Source organism: Excalfactoria chinensis, chromosome 2, assembly GCF_039878825.1.
Source record: "Excalfactoria chinensis isolate bCotChi1 chromosome 2, bCotChi1.hap2, whole genome shotgun sequence".
NCBI lineage: Eukaryota > Metazoa > Chordata > Aves > Galliformes > Phasianidae > Excalfactoria > Excalfactoria chinensis.
Window position 1 is genome coordinate 76,577,862 of NC_092826.1, and position 21,634 is coordinate 76,599,495.

General features: G+C 40.2%; 1 protein-coding gene across 7 annotated transcripts in view; it reads left to right on the plus strand.

Moving 5' to 3' along the window:
• Positions 1 to 21,634, plus strand: part of CDH20 (cadherin 20) — a 110,443-nt gene that overhangs the window by 46,694 nt on the left and 42,115 nt on the right. For 5 of the 7 annotated variants that reach the window (XM_072329139.1, XM_072329138.1, XM_072329137.1 and 2 more), the window contains one exon: positions 15,581 to 15,716. The exons of the other annotated variants lie outside the window; for them this stretch is intronic. The gene's annotated coding sequence lies outside the window, so the exon portion shown is untranslated. The remainder of the gene's footprint in view (positions 1 to 15,580; positions 15,717 to 21,634) is intronic. 7 annotated transcript variants of the gene reach the window in all.

Below are 21,634 nucleotides of genomic sequence, written 5' to 3' on the forward strand. Positions count from 1 at the left end.
ACCGGGGCAAAACCAAACCAAATTTAAGTCTGAGAAAGCTGCCACTTCAGGCTAAATCTGAGGAACAAGCAGAAATAGCATTTGCATCCTCGTTCTAGAGGCAGGATGAGAGCCAGAATTGTCCTCAGCATCTCTCTGTTTCACCTTCACTTGAGGGCTCAGGACAGCCTGGGATAGGTTTGTCTGTGTCTGGGTATTTCTGACTGCTCCCGGCGCTGAGCTGCGACCTAGGATCATGGAACTCTGCAGGTGTCTGGAGTTAACCAGTTTCCTGGAGCTCCCCAGGCTCCTGGTGGGCTCCACGTGACTCCCGCATACAGATGATGACATGCACAGTCCTCACCAGGATGTGAGGTAGAGAAAAGTAGGCTAGAGAAAAGTAGGCTGCTAAAAACAAAGACACAGGCATTGAGGGGAAAGAGGAACTGGGCAAAGTAGACCATGTGAAGAGGACAAGCAAAGACAAAGGGGTTGGTCATGGGTGGCAATCCCAGACCTCTTTCGCATTTTGCCAGTGCATCCTAGCATCTGTGGTCTACTGGAATTCATTTGCAGCTCTATGCCTTTTCAGATACACCATAGCGAAACCTCTTCAAAGCTGAACCATTCGGTAAGAGTCCAGTAAATATGAATGAGGAGAGTGTTCCTCGTTACAATTTTGCTTAAAAAACACCTACAATGACCTCAGTCTTGTGACCATCATTCCTTCCTCAGCTGCCTCCTTTAAGTTCTTTTCTCACTCACTTCTGTTCCTCTTTCTGCTTCTTTTATGTGATATTTTTGGTTGAGAGGCCATGAAAAGGAAAGGCAATAAATACAGTGTGTTCAACCACTGCCAAAAGCTGGAGTCACTTCACAGAGACGGAGGAAGCTGGGGCTTACTATGGAATCCTGAACATGTGAAAACTGAAGCAGGTCATCGTGGGGCACAGATCACAAGATGCATTGCTGCAGCCCCTTTGGATTTTCTGTTTCGTCAGTAAAAAGAAATCTTTATTAGGTTGTTCTTATTAAAAAAATAAATAAAAATAAGAAATAAAAAAATTAAAAGGATATCATGCTTAAATGATCTAGTGTGCTAGATTGGAAGCAAATTGATTTCATTGCTCAGAACCAATTTATGATAGTCTTAAATAAGCTTTCTTTAACAGGTGCAAATTGCATGCCTCAGTTTACTTGCTGAGGAATACAATTAAGCCAGCACAAAGCTGGTTGTGACTCACATATAATGAAATGAAAACAGTATCATCACCATTAAGCAGCAAATAAAGCTATTGATTCCTTTCACGCTGTCAGGTTCAATTCAATTGCATTTTTTTCTCCTTTTTGTCCTTAATTGCGCGGTTCATGCTGAATCCTCATTTTAATGCATGGAATGGAATGATACCACTACCTTCGTACCTTAGCATCTAAAACGCAAGCCTGCTGAGCCCCAGCATATCTTTGTTGGACTTAATTAAAGCCAGCCATGTTCACAGCATCTGATAAAGGCAGATATTTCAGTCCCGAGACTATTAGGTGTGGCAACACGGCAGATCCACTCCATGCACAATGCCAGGCTGTGCTGTACTCTTCCCACACATCCCTGGCTGAACGCATCACAAGTGACTTCCATTTAACTTACACAGATAAACCAGACCATGAGCAAATGGTGCATTGAGCCAAAGCAAAAGATAGGAGAGCAGGGAAGTGCTGCCTCACTCAAAATATGAAAGAAAAGCCCTGAATGACCTTGCTTACGAGGGCTATGGGCAGCAGGGTGCAAGGGAAGAAGCAGAGGTGGAGTACTAGGCGAGGGAGAAGGGCATCTCATAGAATTGTAGAATATCCTGTGTTGGAGGGGACCCACAAGGATCATCAGGTCCAACTCCTGGCTTCAGACAGCACTACCTAACATCTGAACCCCATGAGAACACTGACCAAACACTTCCTGAACTCTGGCACTTGGAGTCATGCCCACTGCCCTGGGCAGCCTGTTCCATGCTCGCTGCCTTCTGGTTAAGAACTTTTCCCTGTGGACTGGGCTGCCAGATGTATGCAAGGGTAGGGGCTTGTTGTACCTGTTCTGATGAGCAAAGCATGCTGTATAGTGGGAAGAGGGGGGAGGTTTTGTTGATCTTTTTTTTTAAAACAACAACAATACAAATCAGCTGAATAGCATATTCACTGGATATTGTTCAAGCAGCACTTTTCCCTGCTTGTGGCCAGTTTGCAATAGATGTATTCATGCTGAAGGCAACCATACTCTGTGAGCTATTCGTGAAGTGCTTTCTTAATATGCATCAGTGGCAGATTTGGTCCTGGCTGAGTAACTGTGTTGAGAATGGTCTAGACTAATGCTAGTTTTCCACTTGTGACTTTCTGATGAATATGATTTGTGACGTACAGACCAGTTCTACTCTCTTGACTCAGACCTTCCAAAGTGATCTCCCTCAGCTCCAGCTCCTGCAGCACGGTCTTCCTGCACCACTTGCTGTGAGCCAGGTAGTCAGTGCACTGTAGGCAGCGAATGCTGATTATCCAAGAGGAGACGTGTCTGGGTGATGTTTCGCTTCTGCCCAGATTCACAGGGATTTCTAACACAATTAGGGGAGTATCAGGTAGAGTCTCTTTCACAAGAAGCGGTGAAACATTTCCTCTGCCTTTCCAGATGAGCATTACAGAAAAGGTGGAGATTAAAATAAATCCCCTGGCACAAATTCAAACAAACTATACCTGCCAACATCTTAATTAGGGACTGAAGATATTGTATTGAGTGAATTTGTGAAGATATTGACTGCAAAATGAACAAGAAAGAGCCTCACAGGGCTCGTTTCCTTACAGGGTCCTAGGGTCAGTGTTTCTCATGTTCTCTATGGCAACTTCTCTAACACAGAAAAATCTCACCATCACTTCTACCCTACCTTTTTTCATGGCACAATTTACCCAGTTGAAATACTAGGAAAGTTGATGTTGAAATACCATTCTCACTTGAGGTGTTTTATTAAAAGAATATTTCAACTCTAAAGAGAATTATGATTGTTAGATTGCTACTTGAGTTTTGTATTTGAGGTGTCCTTCATCACTTTATAGAAGCTCCTTGAGTCTGTGGTACTGCTGTGGGACCCACCTTCAGTGGCACTTAGAGAATTTGTGTTATATATATACCATGAGTCATAGAATCATCAAATCGTTAAGATTAGAAATGACCTCTAAGATGATCTAGTCCAACCACCAACCCATCCCCACTATGCCCACTGTCCATGTCCCTCAGTGCCACATCTACGTGTTTCTTGAACACCTCCATGGACAGTGACTCCACCATCTCTCTAGGCAGTCTGTGCCACTCTTTATGATAAGAGATTTTTTCTAACATCCAACCTGAACCTCCCCAGCACAACTTGATGCCCGGACCTCTTGTCCTATAGCTGTTACATGGGAGGAGAGGTTGACCCCCTGTAGCCATGCTAAATCATGGCTTGAACCAATGATTGAGCACCCAGTAGGATGGCAGGGCCAACTCAGCGGAGCTCAGGTGCATGCAGTGCAGCTGAGTGACTAGAAGGGGTGGAATCAGGATGCACCCCTTCTCAGACCTCATTGAAGGGTTGGCAGGTGAGGGTATCTCACTTGAAATTCCTGCCTACCTGTGGCCTTCCAAGGCTAAGCAGCTATTTTTCTTCATTTTTGCAACCATGGCTGCCTCATTTGGGCTTGTCCTCATTTTCTGCAGCTAAAGACTTTGCTACCCTGCTGTTATTTCTGTACTTTCCATCACATGATAGTGTTTCCCCCCTAGTTTGTTACAACTTCCTTTCACAAAGTATGGAGAAAAATTAAGGCTGATGGAGACTCCTTCAGACTTCTGACGATGCCACCTCTGAATTTCACAAAACCGAGTTTCAGCTTTGTAATGATCTCAGGTTACTTTTCCTTGAAAAGATTAATATTGATGTTTGTTATCAGTTGTCATCACCGCTGTTTTAAGTTTCGCCGACAGGCTAGAAGAAACACGTGGCATAAAATGCTTCTAATTTCCATTTCATATCCCATATAGGTTTGTGTGAGCATTGCGGAGCCTACTTCCATTCTCTAAACATACATCTTTTGCTGAAAATGCAAAACAGAAAATAATTGCTGATTTGGGGTCTCACTTTTGAATGGGAAGGCTTTAGGTTTATGTGGGCTTAAATTTCCTGCAGTATTGTAATAATGCAGAAGAGTTCGATGAGATTAATACAAGCGCGTCACCTCTGTGATTTCCTGCAAAAGCACACAGATATAATTAAGCTTATATTCCTTTCCTGTATAGGCAGGACATTTCTTACTCTGTAGATATTGACTTGAACATCTGTGTGTGGGTCAGGGGGAAGGAAACAGCTAAAAACATACAACAAAAAACCCTACTGTTTTAATCTGCATTATGGCTTTCATGTCTCTGCTTTGTCTGTAACACAAGTTCCTTTTCTCCAATTTTCACCTCTTCTTTCATCTCCCATTTTGATTTCTATTGCAGTATGTTAGATGTTGAATTAAACAGAAGCAATGACTCGCAAACTTTCAGATGCAGATGATAAAGCCAGCACCACCAAATGAGAATTTCCCTTGGTAGGCTTGTTTGCAGCTTGTGTACTGCTGCTTACAGCTGTTTCAGATGGTCTTTCCCCACCATCTGCTTGGGAATGGCTGCAGGGGGGTTGAGATGGTCCAGTGCAAGGCAGAACTCCCCACTTTCCCTGCTGCATTGGAGGGTCACACCCACCACAGCCACAGAGGTTGCTCAGTCGAGCCTTCAAGTGATAACATTAGAAGCATCAAGTTATTTTGTTTTTTTCCTTTCCATCAGATTCTCCAACTCAGTGAATCATTAATGTGGTTTAGAATGGAAATGAAAATGCCACAAAAGAGCATCTCATTGCAAGATGTCTGTAAAGATATACAAAAGGATCTTTTCATAGGTAATTATTCAAACCATTTCATATAACTGTCACAATTAAAAGGTCACTAACTTTTACCACACAGGTCTTCCTGAAGATGCAGCGTTGCTGCTATCTTCTAAAAGCAAGAAAATACTTTGCTGTCATGAATGGTTATCATGGATTCATCGAATGACTTGGGTTGGAAGTAACCTCAAAGACCATCTAGTTCCAACTCCCTGCTGCGGGCAGAGTTGCCCACCCCCCCACTAGATCAAGCACTAGATCACCGATCATACAGCTTGGCTTTATCTTATCTTAACAGAGAGGATCAAGGTGACTATCCTGATTGGCCGTGTATAACCTCATAACAAATAGTGGTTCTTTCCCTGCTGAACTTGCACTCACACAATGATAGACAGACTGTATCTCAGGCATGTCATCTTTTCCTGGCAATAATTGCAGTTACAACCTACAGTGTTCCTGCTATATTTCATTTCAGATTTTAATTGCACACTATCATTCTCATTCCAAATTAAGATCTCAGGGCATATTTTAAACTGTAAATACACATTAAAAAGATGACATTTATTACACAACTGCTCAAGCAACATGTATGTGGCACATTAAAAAAGCAGATATACTTGAAGAGAAGTTGATATACAAAGTTGCTGTGCAAAAAGAAGTCCTTTGGGTATATCACATATAATCCTCTTCCTTATCTGCTATAACATCTTCTCTGTCAAACAGAGTTGAAATTGGCTAAATGGATTCCAATTGTATTAGATGAGGACTGACAGGCAGTAAGAAATGACTGTACACCCTTTTCTTTGGGAAATCCAACTAAAATCCTTTATTCTCAAGGTTGACGATACAAGTGCTATTACTCCCAGCAACATGGTATGATTTACAGCCGTATTTTTAAGCTGCAAAGCTACAAGAAAAAAAAAAAAAGTGAGGCTACACAGATGTTTTCTGAGACTACCCCCTTGCTAGCAAAAGAAGCCCTGGGCATCCCTGAGTCCTCTGAACATCTGCAGAGCCTCAGGAGATTACATATGGGCATAATGGGTGCCAGCAAATATTGCATGCCATCCTTAGAATCAAATGTCAGTGTCCCCATTGCACTGTAAGCTAAGTGAACCCTGAGAAGCAAAAGAAAGGAACATTTATTTGCACTGAAAGGCTGCTAAGTGTTTAGAAGTCCAGCGGAAGGTGCAATAACATGGTTTAATAGTGATAGGACAAGGGAGAATGGATTTAAACTAAAAGAAAGGAAATTCAGGTTAGATGTTAGCGAGAAATCTTTCATTCAGAGGACAGTGAGGCCCTGGCACAGCCGTCCAGAGGGAGACTTACCTTACTAAGGTGCATGATAACTTTTTTGCAGCCACATTGTCTGCTTCGTCTAAAAGCTGACAGAGCTGAGGGACCTTAAACAAGAACATAAATACTGTTCCAAATATCTAATTTCAAACAGCTTTTGGCATGTTATTCTAGTGTTTGTGCTCAAGCTTCAGTAGTGCTAAAGATGTTTTTGTGGTCTTCTGGCTTATGTTTCAATAGATATTGTTGAAATTCATGCAGTGTTCATTATTAGTGATTATTCCTTACTGAGAACACTTGTTGAATGAGCCTTTCTCCTGCACTAGTAATAGGTGGTTGTTTGGTGCTGATTTAATGATGCATAGCATCTTATCTCCTGCTGAGACCAGAGCTCACAAGAACTGCCAGGGATGTTCCTGTTGCGAAGTTAACATGGGCTGCATATTTCATGTGCTGCTGAGGCGTGCAGCCAGGCTGGGTAGTGATCAAACCCCATAAGATGCACATATCTCCAATTTTCCCATGTAACAAAAATCTTGTCATCTGTTGACATAAAAGACTGAGATAACTGCTCTGTGACCCTATATAGTTCTTCAGTCTGGACAGATGAGACAAATCTAAATAATTGAGCATGAGCTCCTCTGATTTTCATCATGTTAATGCAGTGCCACATCCAAAACATAAAACAATTTTGAAGTTACTGTGCTTATCTGCAGCTTGCAGTATTCATTGTAATTTCCAGTCCAGAGAAAAAGAAAACGCTAGCAGATTTGGATTTATACAGGGTCAACTAGATGGGGTCTTCCAGCTCACCTGCAGCAGCTTTGTGCTCTGCCTTTCAAACCATGATTATTTTGGAAACTACTGTTTCCTGCTTACTGGAAACCAGTACTTGGCAGCTCTGGGTTGGATGAGAGTTCACAGCATGGGGTATGAACCCTGGATGAACTCTCTGACTGGGACAGGGAGCTGTGTTTGCCAATTCACACCACAGGACAAAATTTGCCACAAGTGTCCCAGCACTGACTCCTTCCTCCAAGCAGGAGCCGGATCACCGTTCCTCTCTAAGCTCTCCTTTATGGGCAGTGACTAAATTACAGTAGAATGTTTTACCTGATGTTAAGCTAACTTAAAGTAAATGTTCATGTACATCTAGGTACACACACACATTCACAGACACGTTTCATCTGGTGACAGGATCACATCCATCACCATATCTCACCTCAGTGCTTGCAGCCTGTAGCCCAGGGTCTCACTTCATCCTTGTTCTTTCTCAGTCCTGCAAGGAAAGAAAATTCCAGCATGGTTTTACTGAGTGGAAAGCTTCTTGCTGCCTCCTGTTCAGAACGGGAGACAGACAATGTTTACTCTGTTGTGATTACCACTGTAAAAGATTCTGTTTTACAGCTTAATCTTATTTCCTTTTAATAGCATCTGTTGGCAGAATTTAGAAAAAGTGAAACAACAGGAGACCACTCACCATCTCATTCATAACAATATAATACCAAGGCTTCTTTATTGCTGTTCCTATATAGAGTGACTGCAGTTTGCATTGAATCTACCTGAGATTCACAACTTCATTTCCAGCTAACTATCTGATTTTTAGTGTTTTTTTTCCTTTAAAGCTTTATTTGTTAATGCATTTTTCTACAATTATGCCATGATCACTCCTAAGTGCGCAGTTTACATTGAACAGAGTCATTAAGCATTACTGCCGGGAGTTGGTTGTTTCACATGGTTGTGAAGAGATCTTTGTGTTTAGACCCAAAACAGCTTTGCAGGGCAAAAATATATTTAGCTACAGGAATCTCCAGTTGCTATTTTTGTTGACGTCAGTAGTTAATAGGCTGGACAGCCTACAGGGTAATTTTGCAAACAGCGTTAAGCAGTTCTGTGCTCAGCAGAGATTTCAGCATCCTTGCTGTGCATGTACAGCATATGTGTGCTGTAGTGGTGGCTTTGAATCATGCTTGATCTGATACAGGGGCTTCATTGTTCTCTAGAAGCTATCAACAGTGTCTTTTTCCTTTACTGCTCTAAATTCATCCCTAGGTGAGGAAGGGATTTTATATTCACAAAACCTTGTTTCTACCTCTCTGGTAAAGATCTTAGCCAAGTTTGAATAATAAAAATAAAATCAAATAAAAAAACCTATAGCTCTCTTAACTACTACATGTTTACAGGTCAGGTGGGTACATTATCTTTTGAGGAAAGCATTAGTATGTGTAACATTAGTGATGAATAATTAATGTACAGTTATAACACCTTTCATCTTTATGGATTTTATATGGGCTACAAACATTGAATTTTCTCCAGATCACCTCTGGAATAAGATGGAGCAGCAGTTAGAGTCTGTGTGCTCTCAATTGGTCCAGGAACCAAAGATGGCTGCTACACACAGAGGAAACAACAGAGGATTTAGCTATGCAGAAAATTCTAGCAGGAAGCAAGCATGTAGCGATAGAGCTTAGCAGTGTGTCTTGAACATGTAATTAGCTGAATGAGAATTTGGAAAGGACGCACAAGACTTCACTGCTGCCCTTGTTGAATGGACCACTTCATCTTTTAAAGCCTCACATCAGCAAGAGCTCATTTCAGTGTCCTATTCAGAAGAAAGAACATACCATCTGCAGAATTAGCAAGAAATATCTGTGACAAGTGGGTTTTCCTTAGAGGTTTCCCAGTCATGACATTGTGCAGCCCTTTCCTAGCTTTAAAAAGGCTGGGAATCATAATACAGAATGACATGAGTGCTTAAAAGCTGATACAGGATACAACCAGGAAGGGTCCTGTTTCTATTTGGGCATTAAAGTTTGCCAAATCAGGAAAAAAGGAATTGTTATGAAGAAAGAAACATGAGTGGCCACAATGGCCTTCAGAGAACTCTGTGCTCTGAGCATGAGGTCAGCAGACATGAGACTGCCAAGGTGCCACTTCTGCTCTTACACAGTGCCAACAGCAAGACAGGAGGTCCTCTACAGGCAGGAAAGTGTGTTAGATTGTCTGATCAAAAGAAAGCCAAGCTTCTTTGGTCCATCGTTCAAAAATAAGCAAATTAGGCTGCAGAGGGAAAAGCTATTTTGGATCCATTTGCAATCGAGGCTAGTCGAAAGGACTGATGTATTAAGCATTTGCAGAGCAGTTGGCAGGGTAGTGAATATGATGGTCCTCAGGCCCCACCTAAGCCACAAAGGTCAGGCTGCAGTCGATGAGCATCCAGAATGCCGTAATGGTGTCCTGGCTGCATTAGAAGCCTTTGACAGCTACAGAGAAGTGATAAAAGACCAACAGACTTCAGTTCTGCAAGGTAAACATGGATGGCTTTAGAAAGCTTTGTTCACTCGCAGCCTCGTAGCCAGATGAGATCTTGTGCTTTTTGAAGTCATTGGTTTTGTTCCCATTTGGTTCAGCAGGCCAGGCAGACTGAGTGCCATGACAAGCAAAGTAAGACCTGTGTTCCTGAAGCTTTGGCAAGAGGTCTGTCCTGGTCAGGTGAATGTATGTCCATTCCACAGGGAGCACGTTCCATTCTTCACTGCATATTGACTTCAAAGGTCAACCCCAAATTCACCCTGGCATGCAATTACTTTCAGATCTTTGTTTTTCTGCAAAAAAATTACTTGCTATGAATGCATTTCCCTATTTATGAAGAGAAAGGTCACATTCATCCTATATTCAGATTTCTCCAGCGTGGCACTAATTAAAGCCAGTGACAATCTAGCCCATTTTATAGACATTAAATCCCCTTCACTGATTCCTCCTAAGTAAGGAAGGTTTCCTGAGTAAAAACAATGATGTCTGAAATTGATCCTAAAACCTCAGTTCTTATTTTGTTTGCAGGAATGTATGTTTTATCGACTTCGCTGTGTTTTAAAGAGGGAAGCAGAAGCTTATTCGCATAGGGTTCTAAAAATACCCCTTTCCAATGTAAGCATTTGCCCACTGGATGGTGACTGGCCATTACCTGCCTTGATTGAAAAGAACTGCTAGAAACAAGAACGTGTGGGGCTAAAATAGTGCAGAGTTTCCAAGGTGTGTGCTTCTGAAGTAGTTGAATTTGTGGGCTTATGACTGTTAAAAAGTCAATTCAGAATGGATTTGTCGTTCCAGATTTGCTGACTGTTCATAGTTTTTAGAGATGAAAATCACACTGTAAAACTTCCACATTTCCTTCTTCTTCTTTTTTTTTTAATGGAGAATCTAATGGAAAATGAAGCTGTTAAGTATTTTTCCATAGTTTCCTCCAGAGATCTTTAAAAATGATCTAAAATTACAACATCTATTTAAGTAATTAGTTCAGTTATGGGCTGTTTAAGAAACAAAATTGCTTATCTAAGATAAGTTGGAGAAGTTATCAAGGTCAAAAAGCCATTCTTGGGACTGACATTACAAACTGAAAACATGACTTTGCATTTTATTTTTTTTCAATCTCTCTGATATTCCATAACGATTTCCCTCCTTTTATTATGTTTTTGCTTTTGATGTTTGATGTTAGAGTGAACTGATCTTTATAAAAGACAGTAGCAAAATTCTAGCGCTTTCTTGAGCAAGCCTAACTCTTGTCCTGAGTTTTATGCCAAATATCGTTTAGAATAATTTAGGTTGGAAAAGACCACCGAATTCAACCATCAACCTAACACTACCAGGTCCACCACTGCACCACATCCCTGAGCACTAGGTCCACACATCTTTTATGTACTTCCAGGGATGGCTACTGCAATGCTTCCCTGGCCATGATACTGAAGAGGATCTCTAAAGAGTATAAATTGATTTGGCCTCAAATCAGTGTAGTAACCTGTGCCATACTGCTATTAGTTACAATTGTAAATGCTCTTCAAAGTTCATAAAATCTCTATAATGTAGACCCTTCACTTCTTTGTTCCCCCCAGAGAAATAATCCAAATGAAAATTTTATGTCATAATAATCTCAGAAAATGTGATATGGTTCTTGAGTTGCTCTACTTCATCTTCTGGGTTTTTAGCCATTTTGTTCAACTATAGGTGTAAGTATGTAACTGTGTCACAGTTTGAAGAGTTAATCACGTGGCACCCCTTCATCCCCTTGGGAAAAGCTTGGGGAAGGAAGAGGAAGAAACTCAATTGAGATAGGAGAAACTAATTTATTAAAAAGAAAGTGAGATAATGCAAAATAATTAAGAATAATAAATCAAATGAACCAAAATGAAATCATAGGAGAGAGAAAGAGACTCAGTCTGAGTCTTTATCGGCAGGCCCTGCACAACTGTCCTTCTGGAAAAGATGAGAGAGCTTCCCCCTCACCTGGAATTGGGAGATCACATCTCCCAGAGCCAGAACTCACGTGAAGTAGCTGAGTCTGCTACAAGTACAGTAAATGAGAAATGCACCCAGCACTGTGCTTAAGCATCAGACAGCTGGCTGCATGATGCCATGATGTGGAATACTGATAAAACAAGGACACCACGGTTTCAGATTCTCTGCTGTTCCCTATTTTGCAAAAAGGACTAGTGATTTTGGCATCTTCTCATTGCTCGTGTGAGATGAAATACTGATACCATATTATTCCTGCTTTGTAAATGAGGAACTGAGTCACAGAGGCCATTGTTTTTGCATGCCCTATTACAAGCTGCGTCAGATTTTTTTTTGTATTTTATATTTAGAATCCATGTTTCATGAGCAGCAAATGGGCAGCGGTTTGGCAGATCATATGAGAGAGTGGTGAATCTTAAACCCAGAAAATGTAGGACAGGTAGGAGATGCCTGAGAAAAGACTGGGTTAAAGGACAGTAGCTATACCCTCTCATCTAACCACGTCTTCCAAATCTGCTACAGATGATGTAGAGGCTTTACAATGCAGTCTCTCTCTCTTTGCTCTTAGAAGAGAACCTTGCTTTTGCTCATCAAATTATCCCATCGCATCTCTTTCCACATTCATCCTTTGGTCCCTTTTTCTGCACCACACCAGCCTTCAATTTACTCCCTATTTCCTTATTGCCTTTAGGTCCTATAGGTCCTAGTGTTTGCCTCCTCTGTTTCATCTTAACTTCTATCCTGGCACAGTCATGCATCGGGTCAGTGATTGAGGATGCCTGGGGAGGTTCTCTATGTGAATAGTTGCTGAATAGTACAGAGAGAAAAATAGAAGGAAACCTAACATTGAGTACTTCTGGTTTTTTGTTGTTGTTGTTGTTGTTTCCACATTAAGTTCTCATTGACTGTGGGAATTGGACAGCCTGACTGAGGGAGAGTGGTTACTGAGAAGTTAGTTTACAGTGAATGATGGTTTTTAAGAGCTTGACAGACAACAGTATGCTGAAAAGTGTTTGACATACTCTCATGTGATAGCAGTAATCATGCTGGCCAAGAGAAGATCCTAATACTTCTCACTGGCATTCATCAGCCCCAAAAATTAAAAGTCCCTTTCAAATCTGATGGTTTACATATCTCTCTGTCAGACACTGGCAAAGAATTCATTTCCACTGCATGGCTTTGAGTGTATCTTTGCCTGGAGAAAGCACTTTGAACTCACTTTATCTCATCTGCAAAAGAAGATGATAGCTCATTGCTATAGAAAATATGTGTCTGATAACTATATTATCTCTTAAAACACTCTTTTCAGCCCCAGACAGTCAAATGCTCACCACAGAGGCAAAACAGAACTCTCCTCATTACTTTGCTTCTCTGTAAGAGTTAATTCTGCACTTCATGACACTTGCCTATAGACTAAGGCACACGGTGGGCCTGCTGGGAGGGACTGTGTAGGGAGTATGAGGGGGAAAATCAGAACTTCTTATACACTTCTTGCCATGATACGCCATGTCTGTCTTTTTACACACAACATTCCATTCTGCTTTTCTGGGCAGCCCAGTCCACATAAGTATGACCAGAAATACTCCTTTTCTTAATTCTGCTTGCCACAATGGGGATTATATGGGCTGCTCTTAATCTCCAGCTCATTTTTTATTTGTCAGATCAGAAGGATTGGCTGGGTCCATAGAGCACATCACCACCCCACTCCTCAAAGCAGTGTCCTGCCACTGCTGACTGCAACATGACTTCATACAAGCTGTATCCAATCTATTTGTACGCTGCATTGTCACCTGTTAAAATTGGTCTTGTTCCTCAGTTTCCTCCATTTTCAAGCTGAAAGGAGAGAGGAATAGATAAGCCCCAGTTTAATTTGTTCTGGCAATTATTGGAAGTCTCCCACAGAGAGAGAAGCCCTTGCCTATCGGTGCAGAATGACTTACAAGCCATACGGGCCCAGACAAAAGGAGACCCTGCTTTTCTGCAAGGCTATTCACGCATGTTAGACATATTGGCTGAGGAACCGGCCTATTCGAATCTTAATGGGGAAAAAAGAGAGAGAAGAACATTAGGAAAAGAAAAGAAAAAAGAATAAAAGGAGAAGGATAAAAACTATAAAGTGAGAGCTGGCATTGAGGGCTTGAAAACAAACTGAACTGGTGAAGAAAGGGGGAGAAAACAGATTTGACTACCTAGTCTGGTAGATAACTACACTGCAACTGTTTGTGTTTCAGAAGTAACAGAACAGTGCCGTTTGTACAGGTAAAGGTTACAATAAGATTGATTTTGAAACGTGAATTGGAGATGTGTGTTTTGGAGCCGGCGTACAAGCTAAGCTGCTTTTTTTCCCTCCCTTTCTCTCCCTCTCCTTCTCTCTCTATTTTTGCAAATCAGGATTCAGCATTAATTCAATCCAAATGAAAGCGTTAGGGAAAAAAAAAAAAAAAAAAAAAAAAAAAAAAAAAAAAAAAAAAACCTTTGAGAAGCATTTTAAAATACAATTTCCTGCAAAATGAATGTGTAAGTTTATTAAAAAGAAAAAAAAAAAAGAAAAGAAAACGCAACGTACTAGTCAAAAGGTGAAAGAAATATATTACATGATTATGGAGGAAAAAAGAGGTTATTTAAGGAATAGCTGAAATGGCAGTTCCTTTAAAATTGCGGTGTGGGTGCCGTTGAAATGCAATGACAGTGGCAACTTTTCTTTAAGGCTTTTTCCTTACACTCTGCTCCTGAGAAGAGGGAAGAAGTGTTTGTGGAGCAAATCACTTTAAATTCCAGGTAGATTTCTTTTTTCCCCCCTGCCTCTGGATTAATTTTGTCAGTTTATCCCTTTAACAGTAACTTAATGGTAATTCTCATGGCTAGTTGGCTTGTCTACACTGAAAATAGCTATCAGAATGAAATGTCATAGTTTGGTCATTGACATCCCAGGAATTTCTTATTGCTTTAATAAGCTGTTACAGAAGAAGAGCTGTAATGTTAGCCTAGGAAATAACAGACCCCCCTTGTTTTTAAAGGAATTGCTGGGACTTATCCAAAGCTCATCACATTGATTGAAAATGCTGGATTTGGAGCTGATGCATCGTTTATAGGGATTATAACCCCTGCCGTTGTTGTTGTCTGCAAGAGAAATTTGAGAACATACAACACTAATGAAAATCTGCCTTCTTTTTGTTAATGGTGATTTCTTTGAGGAAAGATTAAAGAATTTCTGACTGATCAATGCTTCAGTTATACAAGTTAAAAGTAAAGTTTTAGAACAAAATTATGCTGCCAGATAGTTAGAAGATGCGTGTGTCTTTCTAGGGAAATTAGTTCTTAGTGCAATTAGTGGCCATTGTGTCTGAGCATTAATAGCCTGGGGCAAACATAATAAACCAGTTCCTAACTGTTGGTAATGACAGATTTCTCAGGGATTATTACTTAATTAACGATAATTTGAAAGGATGGTTCAGCTGAGATGAAGCGTTCATTTATATCGCATATCTAAACAACATAGATCAAAAGAGCACGTAGTCTGTTAAAGTTTCTCTTGGTCTTTTGGCTTCATTTTTGTATGTCTGCTTGCCTGCCTACATAAAATATTATTTTTGCATCTGAGCAGCTTTCTTTGTAGGTCCATATAGCAGTAATTGGTTCCCCTTTGGATATAAATGCATTGTTTTATCGTCATACTGTGTCTTCTGGGTCTATGCAGATGATGATGTTAATTGGAAATGCTAACTTGATCGGGAAAATACCTCCCACACCCACGCTTTCCATCCTCCCCACACCAGAATGGGGCAACTGTTTCCCCAACACATGCATTATTCATTCCCAGCCACCTCGACATGAAATGTTTGCTATTGTTCCCACCATCCACCCACGTAGCTTATGTTCTCTCAGCATCTTGAGTGAATGGCTTCTGTATACCTCACCTCATGTATTACTGGCCTCATTCACATACTAGTGCATCAGTTGAGAAAGAGGCTAGATCTTCAGACAAAGACTGTTCTGATTGGTTTGGGGTGATGTCTTTTTTTCCTTGAAAATTACCACATACTATAATACAAATGAAACTTTTTCTTTAGAGCCGATTGTGTTAAAGAGAACAAAGCTGCCGAAGTGCCTGTTGTGCTGCCCAGGAGCTTACGAGGGAAAAGCAGTGATAAGCTGAGCTGCCATAGCAAATGACAGAAGCACAGAGTAGTACAAACACAGTGAAAGGTATGTTGTAACGCTACTGTTTCTTTTTCTCTTTGCTATAACATACACTTTCTGTACAGCTTCTTGTTGAATATGATGGATTGATTGAAGACTGAGAAGTTCTAGAAAGCCTTGTATTTTTGTGTTGGTAAGAAACAAATGCATCTGCTGTGTTCTCCAGGATCTAGACAAGTTGTCTAAAACAATTATTGAGGAGTATTAAGTAGCTGTCTATTGCAGTCATTGGTATCCATATAAAAAGCTCAGGAATAATTCCATTATTTGCTCCTCAAAAGTCTGTTCAAGGAGGCTCTAATTTTACACCCATGTATTACTTAGGAGTGACAGTGACAGTGACATGGGCGTGCTATTCTTAAACAAGTTGTAAAACTCTTCTAATTGAAAAGTTGATTTGTAAAATAGGCATTAGACCCATACATTTCTATTGGTGCTTTCAGAAAATTCCTGTTCAAAGAGCTAATCCGCCTGTCTTGACTGTCTAGTTGGAAGCTTGTATTTGGAAGTAGATTAGAATTGCACTCGCAGAGAGCTCTGACTTGTGCAGTGGATCAAGATTGATTACAGTGACACCAAATTTCACTTTTATTTCAGTAGAATTTAAAGATTTCTTTAGTTCGCATAACATCAAAGGTGTCCTTCTAAATAAATATCTTGCAGTGCTCTATCTTAGGGCATATTTTATTATGTACAATATAATCAGATTGATATGGTATTGCGTCAGAAACAGCACATGCTGTTTTGAAATGTGCCTTGTGGGAAAACAAAATAGGGAATAAATAACAATATATGTGTTTGAAAAGAACAGTTAGAGTGAGTGAAGCTCAGTTATGCTAATTAATAGCATTGGACAGGCGCTACAGCTACTCTTGGAATACTGAATGAGTGTTAAACCAGAAATCAAAAGTTTTATCATCCTTGACATATTTCTTTCCAAATCACTGTACACATTTCTTGTAGTTTATTCAATTTTCCTTCATAGCAGGATGATTAGGGACTATGGCTACAGGCTGCACTCACTGAAATTAGTGGAGTTGGGGACTGTCATCAGACAGTCTCCTGTGTCTTTTAAGGAAAGTTGCAGCAACAGGTGAAGACCTTCACAAGCAGAAGAGCAGGATTCCTTCACACAAGGAAATATGCACTTCCCTCATGTGCAGCAGGACAAGGAGCAGTAATTGTTCTCCTTAGTCAAGGCCACTTCTTCAGATGCCTATCCACCTCCCTGCCCCACGTGTTGTGGTGACGCTGTCACAGGGGGACCAAGACCTCCATGGGCCAGAGCAGGGTGCTTGCCCTCTGCCCAGGGCAGTGGCAAGAGAGTTCCTATCAAAATAGCTGTGGAAGGGGTTCTTCTGGGAGCCTGTTCCCTCTGGGGCAGGTGGAAGGTGCAGGGATCACGGAGGGTGCCATAGACAAAGCAAGGAACAAGCAGAAAACCCTGTTCCAGCTTTGAACATTGTTGCTTGAGACTGTCACTGCAGAAATGGGGTAGCCCAGGCTACCTTGTCTCCATGTCACACCAGCAGTCTGCAATGCTTTCCCTATTCAGGTTTTGCAAGATAGCTCTCTCCTATTTATATACTCCTAGCAACGCAACTTTTCACTGTGGCTTCCTAAGCCAGTCATATCCATTGGTTTATTACTCCGCTTTCAATACTTATCTAAAAATTAGCAACAATCTAGATCTTAATAAATAGATCTTAATAAAATCTGATAATTTCTTCAGTGTGACTGAAACCCTGGACCTAGAGCTGACCCGGAACTGTCCAAGTAGTTGTGGATGTGAGCTGCATATGAGTTGGGTTTGCCCTTCCTAGGATAACAAAACTATGTGTATTCATGAGTATGTCATATCCTCTAGGGAAAATGGACACCATGCATTCCATAAGTGTCATATTATATTGCATTATATTACTTTTATAGTATATTTTATTTTATTATATTATACTCTTTTATTTTAGGTGGATGAAATATTGATTAAGAAATCCAGTCCCCTCCTATTATGCAAGTGGAGATCATTCTGACATTAAAAAGCAGAAAATTTCATTTAATCTCTATTTTGCTTATTATCATGTGATTGGCAGGAAAAGTATTTCTTGGAGGAAAGATGTTTTAGTGGCTGGAGAAGATGTGATAGATTTTTGACAGGTAATGCTATGAATTTATATTGCACTTCCATCCCAAAGTATGTCACAGTTACATAAATAGCACCTGAATAAAATTTTTGTTTCTTCAGACCTATTTTGTGCCTGCAATTATTCATTGTTGCTAATGAGACAGTTAATAGGCTAATGGGCACAAATGATATAATATAAACATTTAACTCTGCCATCTGAATGTCAAAGCTGCCTGTAAAGTATGCAGTTAGGAACTGTAATTCTTTTCTGTGCCTGTTCAGAACCTGAGGTCATATCTTCATGTTTCCATTCACCTGAGTATGCTGAAAGGTGCAGATGAGCAAAGCAAGTAAGATTTGTCCTGTGCAAAGTCTGTACAAGTCTAAAGGCTAGGCCAGAGTCTTTTAGGGAAAATACAGTCTTGGGCACAGAAAAGCACTGTTCTTGCTTTTGAAATATGCACATCCGAGGTTGAATGCAATAATTTGGAGTGCTGTTGTAAGACTGTATAGGCCAGAAGTGAATCAATGCCAGCTGTAAGTGAATTTAGACAAACAGAAAAGTGAGCTTACAGAAGGTGAGAAAGAACATACACTATTACTGTAAGTTACGATCATTTTTAAAAGGCAGAAATAGCTACGGTCTTCTGTGCCTGAACTAATGCAAAGTCTGCATTACTCAGTGTGTCCCCCGATGTTGTACAAGATATGATGGAGTCACTGGGGCTCAAACTTTGTTTTACTGGGAATATGTTGTACTTACCAGGAAGGATCAGTTAATTATTTTCACTTGGATACTTTGACTCTGAAACTTATTCTGAGAAGGGAATCAATAAGAAAAGTGTGTTCTTCTTACATAGGGATTTGGAAGGCAGTGGAGAAGAATGGTCTTTTACAAGCTATGGGGAGTTCTGCCTAGCTATCATTTTTATATTAACTTGAGCTTTCATAAAGCTTCAGTTAACACATACAGAAACAGAAGCCCCTTCTGAATCAATACAACATCATTTGATGATCATTTGATGAAACAAAATTACAGCCTTTGTGCAGTTATAGGGATTGCAGAATACTCTGTTACACAAAAATACAGAGAATGAGGGTACAACCTCAGAGATAATCTAAAAAAAATAAAAAAATAATAATAAAAAAAAGACATTTTGGCATACAAGACTCTGGGTCTAATCTACTTGTCATCAGAACACTGCAGTTACAGAAGTGGGAGCAGAGTACTGTTGAGGTGGATGCACCTGTTCCCAGACAGCCCCACAGCACAGCAATTGTTCGCATATGCTTAAAAGTATCAGCCATGCTTCTACCACTAAGACAAATTTGTTTATTTGAGCACTAGCACAGTAGAGGCAATTCAGAGCACATGTGGATTCAGTGTAACAGGAGGAAGCAAAAGGGTGAAAAGACCCAAGCGAGTGGTAGAAGAAGACTGAGACAAAATGAGTACTCACTTGTGTTGTTTGTTTGTTTGTTTTTACGTTGTAAGACATGATTTTGTATGTTTTAGGGTCATAGAAATATAGGACTTTCCTAACTTCCTTCTGTATTTTGCTTCTGATACAAGATCAAAAGTCACCAGAACAGAAGCTGTGGCATACTGCTTTTCTGTGCTGAGGATGCCAGTATAAGTGCTTCATGTACACAACACATGCAAGACACATGGTACACTGTTAATACAGTGAGAGCAGCATTTTCCTCCTTCACCACAACCCATGCACTGGGGCTCTGACTCCTATTTGGTTTGTAGTCAGCTCTTTTCTTACAATGCTGATTCCTAGGCTATTATTCACTTCTATATTCCTGGGCATTTGATTTAGCCGTTCCAAGGCTTGTGTTTTCAATTTGCCCTTATTGAATTTTCTCATATTGATTTCTTACCCTTTCTTCAGTTTATCATGATCATTTTTAAGTCTAACCCCATCTTCCTGAGTGTTTGCAGCCTCTCCCAGCCTGATGTCATCCTCACATTTTACAACTGTACTGCATCATCCGAGGTGTTAGTATAAAAACTTAGTATAAATGAATAGTCCTGGACATGAAACAAAGTCTGGCATGGTCATTTGTTGTTCTCTCCCATTAGCTGAGATGCTGAGCCATGGATAGCGACTCTTTGAGTTCTTTTCCAGTCTCTTATTTCACCTGGGCCATATTGCCCGTCTTGCTTTTGACAATGAATAGTAGAGCTTTGTAAAATATCTTACAGAAGTCAAAATGTGTTTTGCTTGTTTCATCTTGCATCTACTAGGCTGTCTTAACAAAGCAAGGGAGATCAGGTTGTTGCCAGTGTGCTCTTCATAAATCCATATTCACTGTTCCTTACCACCTTGCTATCCTCTAGATACTAAAAAGCTGGTTGGTTATTCCAGTAAATTTCCAAGTACTGAACTTAAGCTGAAGGATCTGTAATTAACTGTTGACTCCCCAGCAAATCCATTCCTCTCACCTCACTTTAAATGTAGATTTTTATTTCTCTCAGTCCTCTAGGAACTCATTCATCTTCTATAAGAATATGAAGATAATCACTAATGTTTTGGCTATTGCTCCAGCTTGTTTCTGAAGTACCTAAGGGTAAATTCCATGTGGACTGATTGATTTTGCAAGAGATTCCAATAAGAAGGTGGTTATGCAGCCTGAGAGGAAGCAAACAATATCTAGATATCCCATTAATTTTTCACTGGACACTAGATGAGGCTTTGGCCAAGACTGAGCTATGCTGGTGTAGTAAAACTATATTCTTCTTTGTGCTTCTCCCAGACTTTAAAAGAGAAGATGGGGTAAAGGGTGGAAAATTTGGAAGAAATGGCAGGTGATATTTTCACTGCTAGATATTTAGAGATGAAATAATTCTAGTGTCAAAAGGAAGAAAATAAAACTCACACTTCAGTGTCTAAACTGAAGGGTCAGAAAGGAATTCTTACCTCTTACAGCACCTCACAACAGCACAGCCTTCTTTTTCATCATTATTAACTAAAGATGATGTATCAAGCAGGCTCATACTATTGACCTCTAAAAGCACTGGTGCTTATTCTCATTTCTCTTTGTTTTCCTCTTCTCTTCCTTTCCTTGTCTAAAATTTCAAATACAAAATATTTAATTAATTAGATTTCACCCACAAAGAGGAAGAAACAGTGAGATCAAGGATGGATGTTACATCTTCATCTGCAAGCAAAGTTTTCTTGAGCAGCTGACTTCCAGGTAAATCGTTTAAGTCTGCATGCACTTGTCTTTCAAGTTTCAAACATTTTCCCAGCAATCCATCACGTGGTATCTAAGAAAAATTCCACTTTTCCTCCTTTCCTCACACTTTCTGCAGTTAGTATTTAACTTGTTCCTAACCAGAAGCCTACTCCATTTTCTCTTGGGAAGTACTATCCCTCCAGCTTCTTGCTGTAATCCTCTTTACTTCTATTAATTACAGCTATTCTGATGCCAAGTTTCTTTTGTCAGAATTTCCTTTGCTTCTGAACTATCACATCCAAAGAATACCACAGGGAACTTTAACTACTTGGAACTACCAGTTATTGGCAATTTCAAAAGGCAAAAATCTCAACATTCAGAGCAGAGATCTGGTTTGGAATCCTCATGTCTTGAAAAGATACAGCGCAGTACTGAATAAAAAATGTAGATCTACAAGTAAGATAGAATAGAAATAAATAAAATAAAACCACTGACTGCTGCAGTGCGTACATGAGCTAGAAGCTAAGCTGCAGTCTCATTTGAGAAGTTCTCCGGCAGTATATTTCGCTTCCCTTTTATACATTTTCTGCATTTTCTTGCTCTTCTTTGATGACAT